The following is an 11,709-nucleotide window of genomic DNA, read 5'->3' on the forward strand; positions in this document are numbered from 1 at the left end:
CCTGGCATGTAGCAAGCACCACATAAGTATCAGACAAATGGATAGATGGACAGATGGATGGACAGGCGGATGGACAAACGGCTGATTGAATGAACAAGTCAGTGGCTGGATGAGCCGCAGCACCAGGACATCACTGATCAGACTCTGGTGAAACCTGTTTGGGCTGGTGGTTTTCATCCCAGAGCCCAGCGCCAGGCTGCTTGTGTTCCAAGCCTGTGACAACCCACAGCTGCTGTGTGCCCAGCACAGTTGGAATTATTGCACCAACCCTGAGCACAACCCTCATTTTATGGGAGAGGACAAGGAAGCTGGGAGACGGGAGGCCACACAGTGAAGAGGAGGCAAAGCCAGGATCTGAACCCACGCCCCTGACCCCTGTGTTCTTCCTGGACAACCTTGGTGGGGACACCCCTAGGTCCGTAAAGAAAGGCCTCATCTCTAAGTCTTCCCTTCCTGGGATGCAGGAAGGCCGCGGCTGGAGACAGCTGGGACGTGATGTGGCTCCCAGACTGATGAGCAGAGTTATCGGATCTTCACGGCGCTAATAACCGTCCCAGCACATAGAGCAGGCCCAGAAGATGGATGTTGTCTCCGGCCTCCCTGCCACACCCAGTCCTGTCTCCGACCTTCCTTGGGGAATGTGACCCTTGAGAGGAGGCCAGCTCTGGCTCCTCCGCCAGATCTGCAGAGGGCATGTTGGGGCCAGGGCACACCAACCTCAGCCAAGCATCCTCCCCACGGTGTAGTGGAGGACACTGAATCCAGGCTAAATTGGAAGGGTTCTCAGCTGAGGACGAGAACCAGCTCAGAGTCAGCTTCATTCACAGCAGTCAACCTAGGGCCTTGCATTTAAATAAAACAGCAGCAATGAGAAAAATCTACTGATAGCAAAGACCTTGACCATAAACTCCGACAGTTGGTGCCTTGTGTGATCATCGGGCAACCTTGTGCTGTTGGCGCTGTTCCCATTTTACAGATGTGAAAGCTGAGGCTCAGCTCCATAAGTAATTTGCTCGACGACACAAGATTGCAAGAAGTGGGGACTGCATTTGAACCCACCCCAGCTGAGCCCAGGCCCTTGTGTTTTCATTTTCCACACAAGCTGCTTTTCTCCTAGTGGGTTGATCTCTACTGACCTCTTTGACCTTGAACTCTGTGCTAAAAGTGGAGCTTGGTGTGTGCATGGTGGGGTGAATACAGCTGGCCCTCCATATTCACAGGCTACAGATTCGGAATCCATCTACAGATTCAACCCTCCTCAGACCAAAAGTATTTGGGAAAGAAAAAAATTCCAGAAAGTTCCAAAAGGCCAAACTGGAGTTTGCCAAGGGCTGGCAACTATTTACATAGCATTTACATCGTCTTTACAATGATTTTCACTGCATGTACATTGTATTAGGTATTATAAGTGCTCTCGAGATGATTAAGGTGGACAGCGGGGAGTGCATAAGTTTTATGCAAACACTACGCTGTTTTATATAAGGCACTTGAGCACCCGGGGATTTTGGTATCTGCAGGGGTCCTGGAACCAAGGCCCCAAGGGTACTGAGGGCTCACTGTATTTCTAGTTAAAAATAATAATATGGTTTGTGACCACCCACTGAGCACTCACCCTGAGCCTGGCATTACCAGCGTGATCTGAGTCTGAGAGCCAAGTCTCACTGTCCCCAAATTGCAGGCGAGGGAACTGAGGCCGAGGCTGCTCCTCTTGTGAGGACAGGCTTGGCCCCACTAGGCCTCCCAGAGGAGCGATCTCCCGTTTCTCCCCGCGTTCATTGCAATTTTGCTCCTGGTGTGTGTGGGCAGATCCAGGCTCGGGGCCCCCTGGGGGAGACCAGACCCAGGCGTTCTCCAGGGGGCCTCTCTCTCCATGGCCCGGCTGGGGTTCCGGAAGCCGGCAGGCAGATGTTTGGTGTCCACAGAGCAGGCCCCAGCTGTGGCCCTGGATGCCGAGGGCTTCCTTGGCTGACCCCATGGGACTGGGAGGGGCACTCTCTGTGACGGGGTTCAGCCCGAGGTCGGGGAGGGGGGAGGCTGGGAAAGCACTTGTGCAGGGGTGCGGGTTTGCAGGAACCTTCTGGATCTTTCTCCCAGGGCTGGGGAGATCCCCAAGACCCCCGCGCTTCAGTCTTCCAACACCCACGCGTGTTGGGGTCACTCTGGGGCTGGCTTCCTTGGGCCAAGCAGAAGGTCCCAGCTGGCTGGCTGTGTGACTGGGGAAGGTCACTCACCCTCTCTGGGCCTCAGTCACCTCATCTGTCAGGGGGCTCTGGCCAGCTGGATCATCTGTCTCCCACAGCTCGTCCTGCCCCAGGGGCCTGGACGCACACCCAGGAGGACAACCGGCCCCTTACTCCACCTTCCCCAGACGCGCCCAGCCTGTGGACCTGAGAAGGGTGTTTCCCCTCCCTGTGCCAGCGCATTGCACCCATGAAATGGGTTTGCTCATAGTGCCTGCCTCGGGGGTTATGCAAAGCTCACAGCAGGACCCTTGGCACATGGTCTACACTGAATAAATGGGAAATACAACCTGATGGGGAAGCCTGCCCCCAAGGGTGTTCAACAGGGGTGGCTGGGTGTGAGACCAGGCCCCAGCGGTGCTGGGTTGCAACCAGGTGGCCTCAGTTTCTCCTCTGTGGAGTGGGGCCACAGTAACTCCCGGCTTCTGTGAGGTTATAGAAACAGGGCAGAACAGCAGGGCAGGGATCCTAAAACCTCCTCCCTTCCCCTTCCCTCCTCCTCCCCCTCCCTCTTCTTTGCCCCCTTTTCCTCTCCCCCTCCCCCCCTCCCCAGTGGAGCCCAGACCCCCGGGGAAAATGGAGAGGGGACATCAGCAGTGTCCTGCTCCTGCTGGGGGGGAGGGCACTGCCCAATGCAGGGGGCTTCTGAGGACAGGAGCCTCAGTGACCTCCCCACCCCTGCAACCCACACGAGCCCCCTGGGTTGTCTTGGTCCAGGTTGGAGGGGAGTGCGAGGGACGGCCCCTGTCCCCTCCCCACTGCCCTTCCTAACAGGCGGAGACCTCTCACCATGGGTGTCTGATTCACCTGTACGGCAGGCTTCCCGGCCAGGCTTCCCGGCGGGGCGGGGGAGTCACGGAAGTTCCAGGTCCGCCTTAGACCTGTCGCTTCACCTCTCTGGACTTCTGTTTTCCCACCTGAGAAACGGGGGTAGTGAAATTTGCCTTTGGGAGGGCTGTTGTTATGAGTGAATGAGACAAAGTTGATTCTGGGAGGTTCTCAGGGATCCCAGGCGTCTAGCTGGGCCCAGAGCTTCGATCAGCATAGAGGGGCATCAGAGGTGGCGGCAGTGCTGAGGGTGACTCTTTGGGGGTCCGGGTGCCAGGGGTGACAGCCTTTTCATCTCTAAAGCCTTCTTCTGCCCGAAGCCTCTAAATGACATGCCTATTGGGGCCGACTTTAAGTTTCCCAAAGTCGAGGCCCTTCTCATTACCCTACAGACTGAAGAGCGAGGACCACCACGCAGCCCCGGCCCCCGTGGGGGGCGGTCTTGGAGCCGGCTGGCGCTTTCCTCCTGGGGGAGAGGTGGGGGTGGCATGTGTCAGGTCTGCTGTGAGTTTTGGGTGACTGCATCCACTGGCCTGCCCTCCAGTTGGGGGCTGGTGCATAGGATTTGAAATAACCCACTCTCAAACGTCAGTACACCCAGGAATCCCCCAGAGAGTGGATTACAGTTCTGGTTGTGAGTCAGCAGACCGGGCTCTCGGATTGGCAGGGCCCAGTGCAAAATGACGGCATGCGATCCTTGTTCTCAAATTGTTTAAAAGAATCTCACGATGTCGAGAGCAGAACATTTAACTCAGCCAGGGCCCCGTGGGCCTGCACAGGTGCCACGCCCACGATTTCCAGCAAGATCCAGGTGAGGCTGCTGATCCCGGTCCCGGGTCACACTGGGAGGAGCCAGTCTGGGGTTTCAACGGCAGCCCCAGAAGTTCTCAAAGCTCAGCTGGTGTCGCTTCTGGTCCTCTGCGGTGCGCTGTGAACTCAGACCACCAGTGTGGCCTCTCCGGGCCTCAGTCTCCCCAACTGGAAAGTGAGGGGCTCAGATGGGAGAGCCTCCAAGCTTCCCCTCCGGCACCCTGTTCCCCCACGAAGCCCCCAGATTCCAGGCCAGGATCAAATTACCAAAGTCACCTCATTCACCCTGCCTGGCTGGAAGTGATTTGGAAACAAAGCCCACGTTCCCTCCCAGCCTACCCATTTCCCGCCTTCCCGAGCCCCCACCACGCCTGCAATTTCCTTGCCAAACCAATGTCTCAGAATAAATAAATGGCGAAACCCTGGCAAGCAAATAAACAAGCACATCCCCGCCACACCCCAGCAAGTCCCTCCTTGCTCCAGCGGCTCTCAGAACAAGCGTCCTGGTGACAATGTCAAGACATCAGGGGCCCTGCCAGAGGAGGAGGAAGGGGGTGCTGGGGGGGGCTGGAGAGGCCACTTGGAATAAGACAGAGGTCAGACCCCTGAGAAAGGCCAGCCGACTTTAATCCCATAATGGAAGTCAGGGAGGATTCTGCCTTCGAAGGCTCCCAGCGGACTTTTGTCGTGGAGGCAGCACGCACTGTACACGGATAAAGTGGCTTTTAGAACTATTAGAAAGTGGGTGTGCTGGGAATGGAGAGGAGGGGGTGCCCAGGATGGGAAAATTAAAATTCCGCTCCTGCCGAAGGTTTCTGGGCTCCAGCTCGCCGCACAAGCATCGATCTGTTCCAGCACTTGACTTTCAACCATGACAAAACTGTGGGCAAATTAATTGTTCACCAGGATATTAAGCATCAGACTCCATTAATCCTTTCTGAGCGAGATGCTTGCTGAATACTAATCGGGAGGGTTCCGGGCTGCCAAGGGGTGTTTTTTCCTGCCCACCGAGGCCCCACCGGGTCCCGCCTTTCTCTGTCTCCCCTGGGTGTGGGTGCCAAGGGGTGAGCCCCCTCCCTCTCCCCCGAACTACCTTTATTTCCCTTTGTGGCAGAGGACAGAGCGGGGACAGGTGGGCCCAACCTGAACCGCCCCTCCCCCGCCTGGGCGTCTGCTTCCAGGGAAGCCGGGGGACCGGTAGCAAGATTGTTTTATGCAAATTCCAATATCTGTATGCAGGCGCGGCAGTGAGGATGAACACAAGAAATAATTACCAAATTATGCACGTTGAGTTGGTTTTCCTGAATCCCGAGCCCTTTATAAAGAGAAAGCGAAAACACAGACACATGAATGTATAAAATGGGCAAACAGCCCGTGGCTCTGGTCACCCGAGGTGAGGTGGGCTGCTGCTCTGACTGAGGGTCTCCCTGTGGAGTTGGAGGGGGAGTCCAGGGCAGGAGTCAAGGGGTCCGGGCTCTAGGCTGCCACTCATTGGCAAGGAGCCTTTGAGTAAGTCACTTCCCTTCCTGGGGCCTCAGTTTCCCCATCTGCAGAAGGGGAGTAAGGCAAGGGATCTGCCAGTGCTGTGTCTTGCCATGTGGGTGGACGTGTGATGGGGGGACACAAGGAGATCCAGGCGGGGCTGACCAGCCTTGCACAGCAGGGCTCTGTGGGGACAGGGAGGACCCCGGGGACATCCCCTTGCCCTGCAGTTTCCCTTGGCTTGTTGTCAATGGCAACATCCTTCTTATTCCAATAAAGTTTCATGCTGTCAGCTCATCTCAGGTTTAAAATTGTTGTCCCATTTTAATGACTGCTGCTCAGAAACGGAGAGGCACCTAGTCAAAAATCACGTCCTGTAGGAGACAGAAGGACAAGATGACATGTCTGTACACCCATCCTGGGACAGTTCTACACCCTTCCCACCCTGAGCTGCCTCTCCTGGTTAGCTGCGGCTGCTGCTACTTGCTTCCCTCCCACGTGGAGAGCTCAGTACTGCACCGAGCAGGGTGAAGTTCTTGCCTCCTACTGTCTCAGCTCTTCCTGGGGCATCCTGAACACAGGATTCACCTGGGGTCGGACCCCAGTTTAGAGACTCCCAGATCGAATCACGAAAGGAAGCTAGGATAAGCTCCACCTCTGTGGCCGCTGTCACCCCCAAACCTCATGGAGCACTTTGTGTGAAGCACTTTCCATGCATCATCCCACAGGCCTCTCACAACCACTCCGTAAGGAGGTCCTATCATGATCCTGTTTTCTGGAGAAGGAACCTGAGGCTCAGAGAGGCCAAGCCACTTGCTCAAGATCACACAGCAAGTCAGTGACAGTGCTGGGGTTCAAATCTGCATCTGACTGACTTCAGAGCCCACTAACTATACTATAGATGTAGCTTATCTCCAGTGCCTCTTTTCCCCTTCCCTGGAGGGTGGGGGGGCTTTCCTTGCCCCACCCTCCGAACTCCCAGCGGCTCCACTACGCCCCCATCTCTCCCACGATGCCTTCTCTGACTGCAGTGGGCACAAAGAAAAGCCTGCCAACCACTTGCTGACTGCACGGATATTTATGCCTGTGCAAACACCACACAAGGCTTCTGCATGATTTGGAGCTAAATGCAGTGTGACTTAATTAATGCACACGTAACATGCAGAATATTACACCTATTAGAACTCACAATTAACACTCCAGGGCCAGTGCTGCCACCATGTCCCATGACAAAGGCTCTGAAATCACCCCTGTGCTGAATCAAGAGCTCAGCAATACGCCTCTCCCTACCCATGCTCTGTCCACTTGGTCTCTCGGCTTGGGTTTCCCCTCATCTTTTTTTATTTATTTTGGTTTTATTTGTTATTTTACTTTTTCAGCTTTATTGAGATATCATTGACACATAACATTGTGTAAGTTTAAGGGGTACAACATAATGATTTGATGTATGTATGTACTGCAAAATGATTACCACCATCAATTCAGTTAACGCATCCACCCTCACACAGTTCCAAACTTTTTCTTGCATTCCCTTCCCTTTTTCTTTTTTAACTTTTCTGTATTGACTCTCCCAGCTTAGGCAATTTGGAGTCATTACATATTAAAAATGATTATGTATAAAACTTTACGTTATTCGTTATATTACATATTTTAAAATTCTGATTTGGAGGCATTTTGTGCATCAGAGTTTCTAAGCTGCCAGGGGTAATAGGTCATCAAATATTTTTAATTTCTTGCTTTCCCAAACCTGAAGAGACTAATTTCTTTCTTGTTTGATTGTTTATAAGAAAGAAAAAAGTCATCTCTTCCAGGGAGCACCCCCTGATTGTTTCAGCCCTTTTGGACACTTTTCTTCACTGATATCTTCCAACATTTAAGATGTTATAGGCTCCATGAGGGCAGGGACCCCATCTGTCCTCCCTTCACCCCCCCAACCCCACGATATCCCAGAGGGCCTCAGCTCTCCCAGTTGTGAAATGTGGTCCAGAAAACTTTTCTACCTGTTCTTTGGGGTTGCAGGGAAGAAGGAGCAAGATGTGGGCATTATGCAAATCTGCAGCTGAGTGTGATGCCGTGTCTTCTTTGTGTATCCGTCTTTCCATCTGTCAAATGGGCATGCCAACACCTTCCTCGAAAGCTTGGCCTGAGTGTCGAAGGATCTGCCATCACACATAAAGAGCTGAGCCTGGTGCCCAGCGCTGGGGTAAATGACCTCATGCCTGCAGTATCGCACAAGTCAAGCATCCTCTACCCCTTCCCAAAGCATTTGTTGAGCATCGACTTTGGGCGAGGGCTATTTTGGAGATTAAGGTAGACTCGATCCCTTGCTTCAGGAGATTTCCAGTCTATTTGGGGTTGATGGACACTAAATCCACAAATAAACAAATACATGGATGATCCTGGCTCACTGTATAGGTTAGAAAGAAATATCTGATGACAAGGTCACAGTGGTGAGTACAGTCTCTTTCTTGGGCTGGTCAGGGAGGGCTTCCTGGAGGAGGTGCCCCTTGAGCAAAGGTCCAGAGAAAGGGAAGGAGTTGACAAGTGACAAGGAGGATGAACAGACTCAGGAGGTAGATGCCCTGCCATATCCTGCCCTCCCAACCCCCGTGAGCTGTCCAGATGGCCACAGGAGCACGTTGGGTCTGAATGTAGGGCAGGAGAGTAGTGTGGGGAGGGACAGCCTCCCCTGGGGGTAAGCAGCCCTCACTTGAAGGCAGAGGAGGGCTGGGGTGCAAATCCCCCACCTTCCCGGCCCATAGGGTGGATGACCTGAGATGTGTGTTCTACGCAGTCTCCCAGAGGCCCCAGCACACCTGAGCCCCAGGTGCCCTGAGTGGAAACCTGCTCATTTATGCAGCCTGCCTTGGCTGCCATCCCTTCGTGCCTTCCCAGTCTCATTACCTCCGTCCTCTGTGGGTGCTTCTCGGGATCTGCTTCCAGATAAACTAGCCCTGGAGTGGTTATTGCAGGGTCTGTAGCTCAAGCCTCCCATGCAAAGACCCTCAGGAGTCAGGGGGTGGCAAATGGCTCTGGGCCTCCAGCTCGGGGTACCCCTGGAACCCTCCTGATACCCTCCCCTCCGTGGTCCCCTGGACCTTCCTGCCCAGGCCGGGGGCGGGATTAGGAGGGTCCCCAGAGCTGCGAGTCAGATCCCTCCCCAGACACTGTTTCCAAAAAGGATTAAATAAATACGTCCAGTGGGAGGGGGAGCCCCGGCTTTCACTGCCCGCTGGCGGGAAATTAAATAATGTTCATTTCTGCCGCTGTGAGCTGGAACACGGCTGGCCGAGCCGCAGGGCCCGGCCAGGAGGCGGCCGCGATTGGCAGCTCGTGGCAAGCCCTAAATCAGAGGAGCCGATGAAATTTCTAATAGCGGGAGCACGACTGGCATCGGCGTATAAATAAAGCTCCCCTCTTGAAAGGCAGCTTATTCCAGCCTTGCCGCCAAGGATATTAAGCCCGGAGGACTGGCGGCTGTGGCCAGGCTGGACCCAGGCCAGAAGCCAGCTGGGCTGGGGAGGCATGAGTCCTTCCCCGGCGCAGGTTCCGCTGCCCCCACAGCATCGCCTGGGCTGGAGCCCCTGGGCGTGCCCAGCCCTGAGCCGGGTGGGTGCACGTTTCCAACGTGAGGGTGTTAATTTGCAGGGCAGGTTTGATCATTCCCATTGCCCAGGTGAGCAAACGAAAGCTCAGAGGAATCAGGTGTCCTGCCCAAAGTCACACAGCTAATAAAGGGTCGGTCCCTTTGTGTGGGTCGGTGGGAGAGAGGGAGGGATTCAAAGCCACAGCTCCTCACAGCTGTAAAATGGGCCCAAACCACCCTGCCCGGGATCTGAAGCCCTGCCCAGGCTGGCCTCGCCCCACCTCTCTGTTCTGCACTCAGGCTGCTCCCTGCAGGGTTAAGCCAGCCCCATCCCTGCTCCCGGGGACCCACAGTCCCGTGGGGGTGGGGCAGACCTGTCTACTGATAACCCTCGCGGTCTCTTCAGATTGGCTCCAGTCTACTGAGTGATTGAGTCCATGGAGTCTGGAACCAGACTGCCAGGGACTGAATCCTGTCCCCACCACACTGGCTCTGTGGTCTTGGGCAAGCTACCTAAACTCTCTGGGCTTCCTTATTTGTAGAATGGGGATAATGGTTGATGTGAGAATTGAATAAGATGTTTCATGTGGAAGGCTTGGCACAGGTCTGGTGTGAGTGCCTCATAAGCATGTACTTTCATTTCTCACCATTTATCCACCCACTGTCCATCCATCCACCCACTCATCCACCCCTCCATTCATCCACCCACCTATCTATGCATCCATCTACCCATCTATCCACTATCCATCTGTCCAACCACCCATCCATCCATCTTTTATCAATCTGTCCATCCATCCACCTTTCCATCCATCTACCCATCCATTTGCTGCTGTAGCCAAAGTGCCCAGCACATAATTGACGCTGTATACAATTTAATTTCCTATAGTTAGACATGTCACTGTGTCGCCAGGTACTGCGAGCACTGGCAGGTACAGGAGAAGCATGGCAGGTGGAGGTCCCTGCCCTCACAGATGCTCTGGTCTAGAAGGGCTCAGGAAGATACTGAACAAGTCTTCACAGAAATAACAGTTGTCAAAGAGGGGGTGTTCAGGGCTACACACGTACAACTGGAGGCCCCTGGTCCACTGAGGTTCAGAGAGGACTTCCCGTAGAAGGAGTCACCTTTCCTAGGGCCTGTGTGTGAGAGGAAGGGCTTCCAGGCAGGGGCCCAAGCCAGGCTGATCCTGGGTTTGCTGCATTCCAGCCGCTGCGTTCCTCCCAGGAGGAAGGGCTCACGCCAGCTGGGGGATGTTCAGTCCACCGGCTGAGTAGGGTGCATGTCTCAGCTCAGCAAATTCTCCCAAGAGCCCCAGGAAGGAGGAACACGGGTCTGCTTAACAGAGGAGGGAGCTGGGACTCCGTGGGTTCAACACAGCTGTCAGAGAAGGAGCTGGGTTCAGACCAGGAGCACATGCTGGAATCTGGGCTCAGCCTGTCCTGCCTGAGGAGGAGGTGGGCCGATGGCAGCGGGTGGACAGTGGCAGTGGCACCAAAGAGGGGGCAGGGGCGAGCAGACCTTCCCCTTCTGTCCTTCTTGGGCAGAGAGTGTCTGCTCAGGCCTGGCTACTGCCAGGACAGATGCTCTGGTCCCTCTCGCCTTCTTTGTCCTTCCCCTATTGTCTCTGGATTCTGGTTCCATTTCACAATCTGACTTCACACAGCTCGGCCCTTTTGTGCAAACTGCAAAGCCCTTTTCTTTGTGATTATAATTTTTTTTTTTTGAATCCAAAATCTCTTGACAGGAAAATCGGTGCTTGAGTTTGGAGAAGTCGGTTTCCTTCTCCATGCGAAAGCCATTACGGGGCTGTCCGGGACGGAGCCCACGCATGTGTGCGCACAGACAGTCCAACTCCCTTCCCTGCACCCTGGAAAAGTGTGTCCAGCTGTCAGCCTGGAGCCGGCCCGGCCGGAGGTAATGCAAACCAGGCCGCTGGGAAGCACATTCTTTAATCAGGACTCAGGTCCCCCCGGCCCTAGTCCTGCTCCTATCAGGTGCCTGCTCCTTCCTTCGGGCTGGGGGCTCCTTCATGGCTGCAGATACAGCCCAGGCGGGGGCCTGGGGGGACCTGGGGGCAGGAGGGATGTGGGGGAAGCTTCTTGGCTGGTCTGGGCCCCTCCCAGTTGGCACGGCCGTGGAGCTAGGGCTGGGGGGTCGGCAGAGCCGTGCTGATGCAGGTGAGGGTGAGGGGCAGAGGGCATCCTCTGAAGGTGAGTGTAGGGAGGGGTGCAGGGGAGAAGAGAGGGGGTCTCGGGAGGAAAAGGGAGGACAGGGAGAGAAGGGAGGCTGAGGCAGGGACAGTGGCATGGGAAGGGAAGTGGAGAATGGAGAAAGGAAGGCGGGGGTGGGGGTGCCAAGGAGAGAGAGAGAAATGGAGGAGACAGGGAGAGATCCAGGAGGAGAAGTCAAGGATTAAATGAGGACGTGAAGACACACGGAGAGACATAAACAGAGAGAGAAGAGCAAGTGAGGGCGAGAGGCAGGAAAAGCAAAAATGATCCCGCGCTGGTTTTTCAGCAGTCTACGGGGAGGCGGCTGGAATCCCTGGGCCCGGCCCCAGCCAGGCGTGGGTTTGACTCACTTCCAGGATGGGTGACCTTGGCGAGTTTCTTCCTCGGCCCAGACCTCAGTCTCCAGATCTGTAAAATGAGCCGCCGGGGCTGCGGTCCCCGAGGCTTCTCCAGGGAACGCCCAGGAGGGTGGAAACCGGGTGGGAAGAAGGGGGCGGCTGGGATCGTGCCGTAGGCATGGCCTATTTCTCAGCC

The 11,709-nt window shown here is 55.2% G+C and overlaps 1 long non-coding RNA gene across 2 annotated transcripts; it reads right to left on the reverse strand.

Moving 5' to 3' along the window:
* Nucleotides 1-5,205: 5,205 nt before the first annotated feature.
* On the reverse strand, nt 5,206-11,709 carry LOC116660889. 2 transcript variants are annotated; one of them, XR_004316528.1, is made up of 3 exons: nt 11,526-11,709; nt 7,361-7,519; nt 5,206-5,734 (listed from the first exon to the last, which is right to left on the reverse strand). It is a non-coding gene; the product is annotated as an uncharacterized LOC116660889 (long non-coding RNA). The 2 variants fall into 2 exon arrangements; XR_004316527.1 differs by having other exon boundaries at nt 7,361-7,545.

Source organism: Camelus ferus, chromosome 32, assembly GCF_009834535.1.
Source record: "Camelus ferus isolate YT-003-E chromosome 32, BCGSAC_Cfer_1.0, whole genome shotgun sequence".
In the NCBI taxonomy this organism is placed as follows: domain Eukaryota; kingdom Metazoa; phylum Chordata; class Mammalia; order Artiodactyla; family Camelidae; genus Camelus; species Camelus ferus.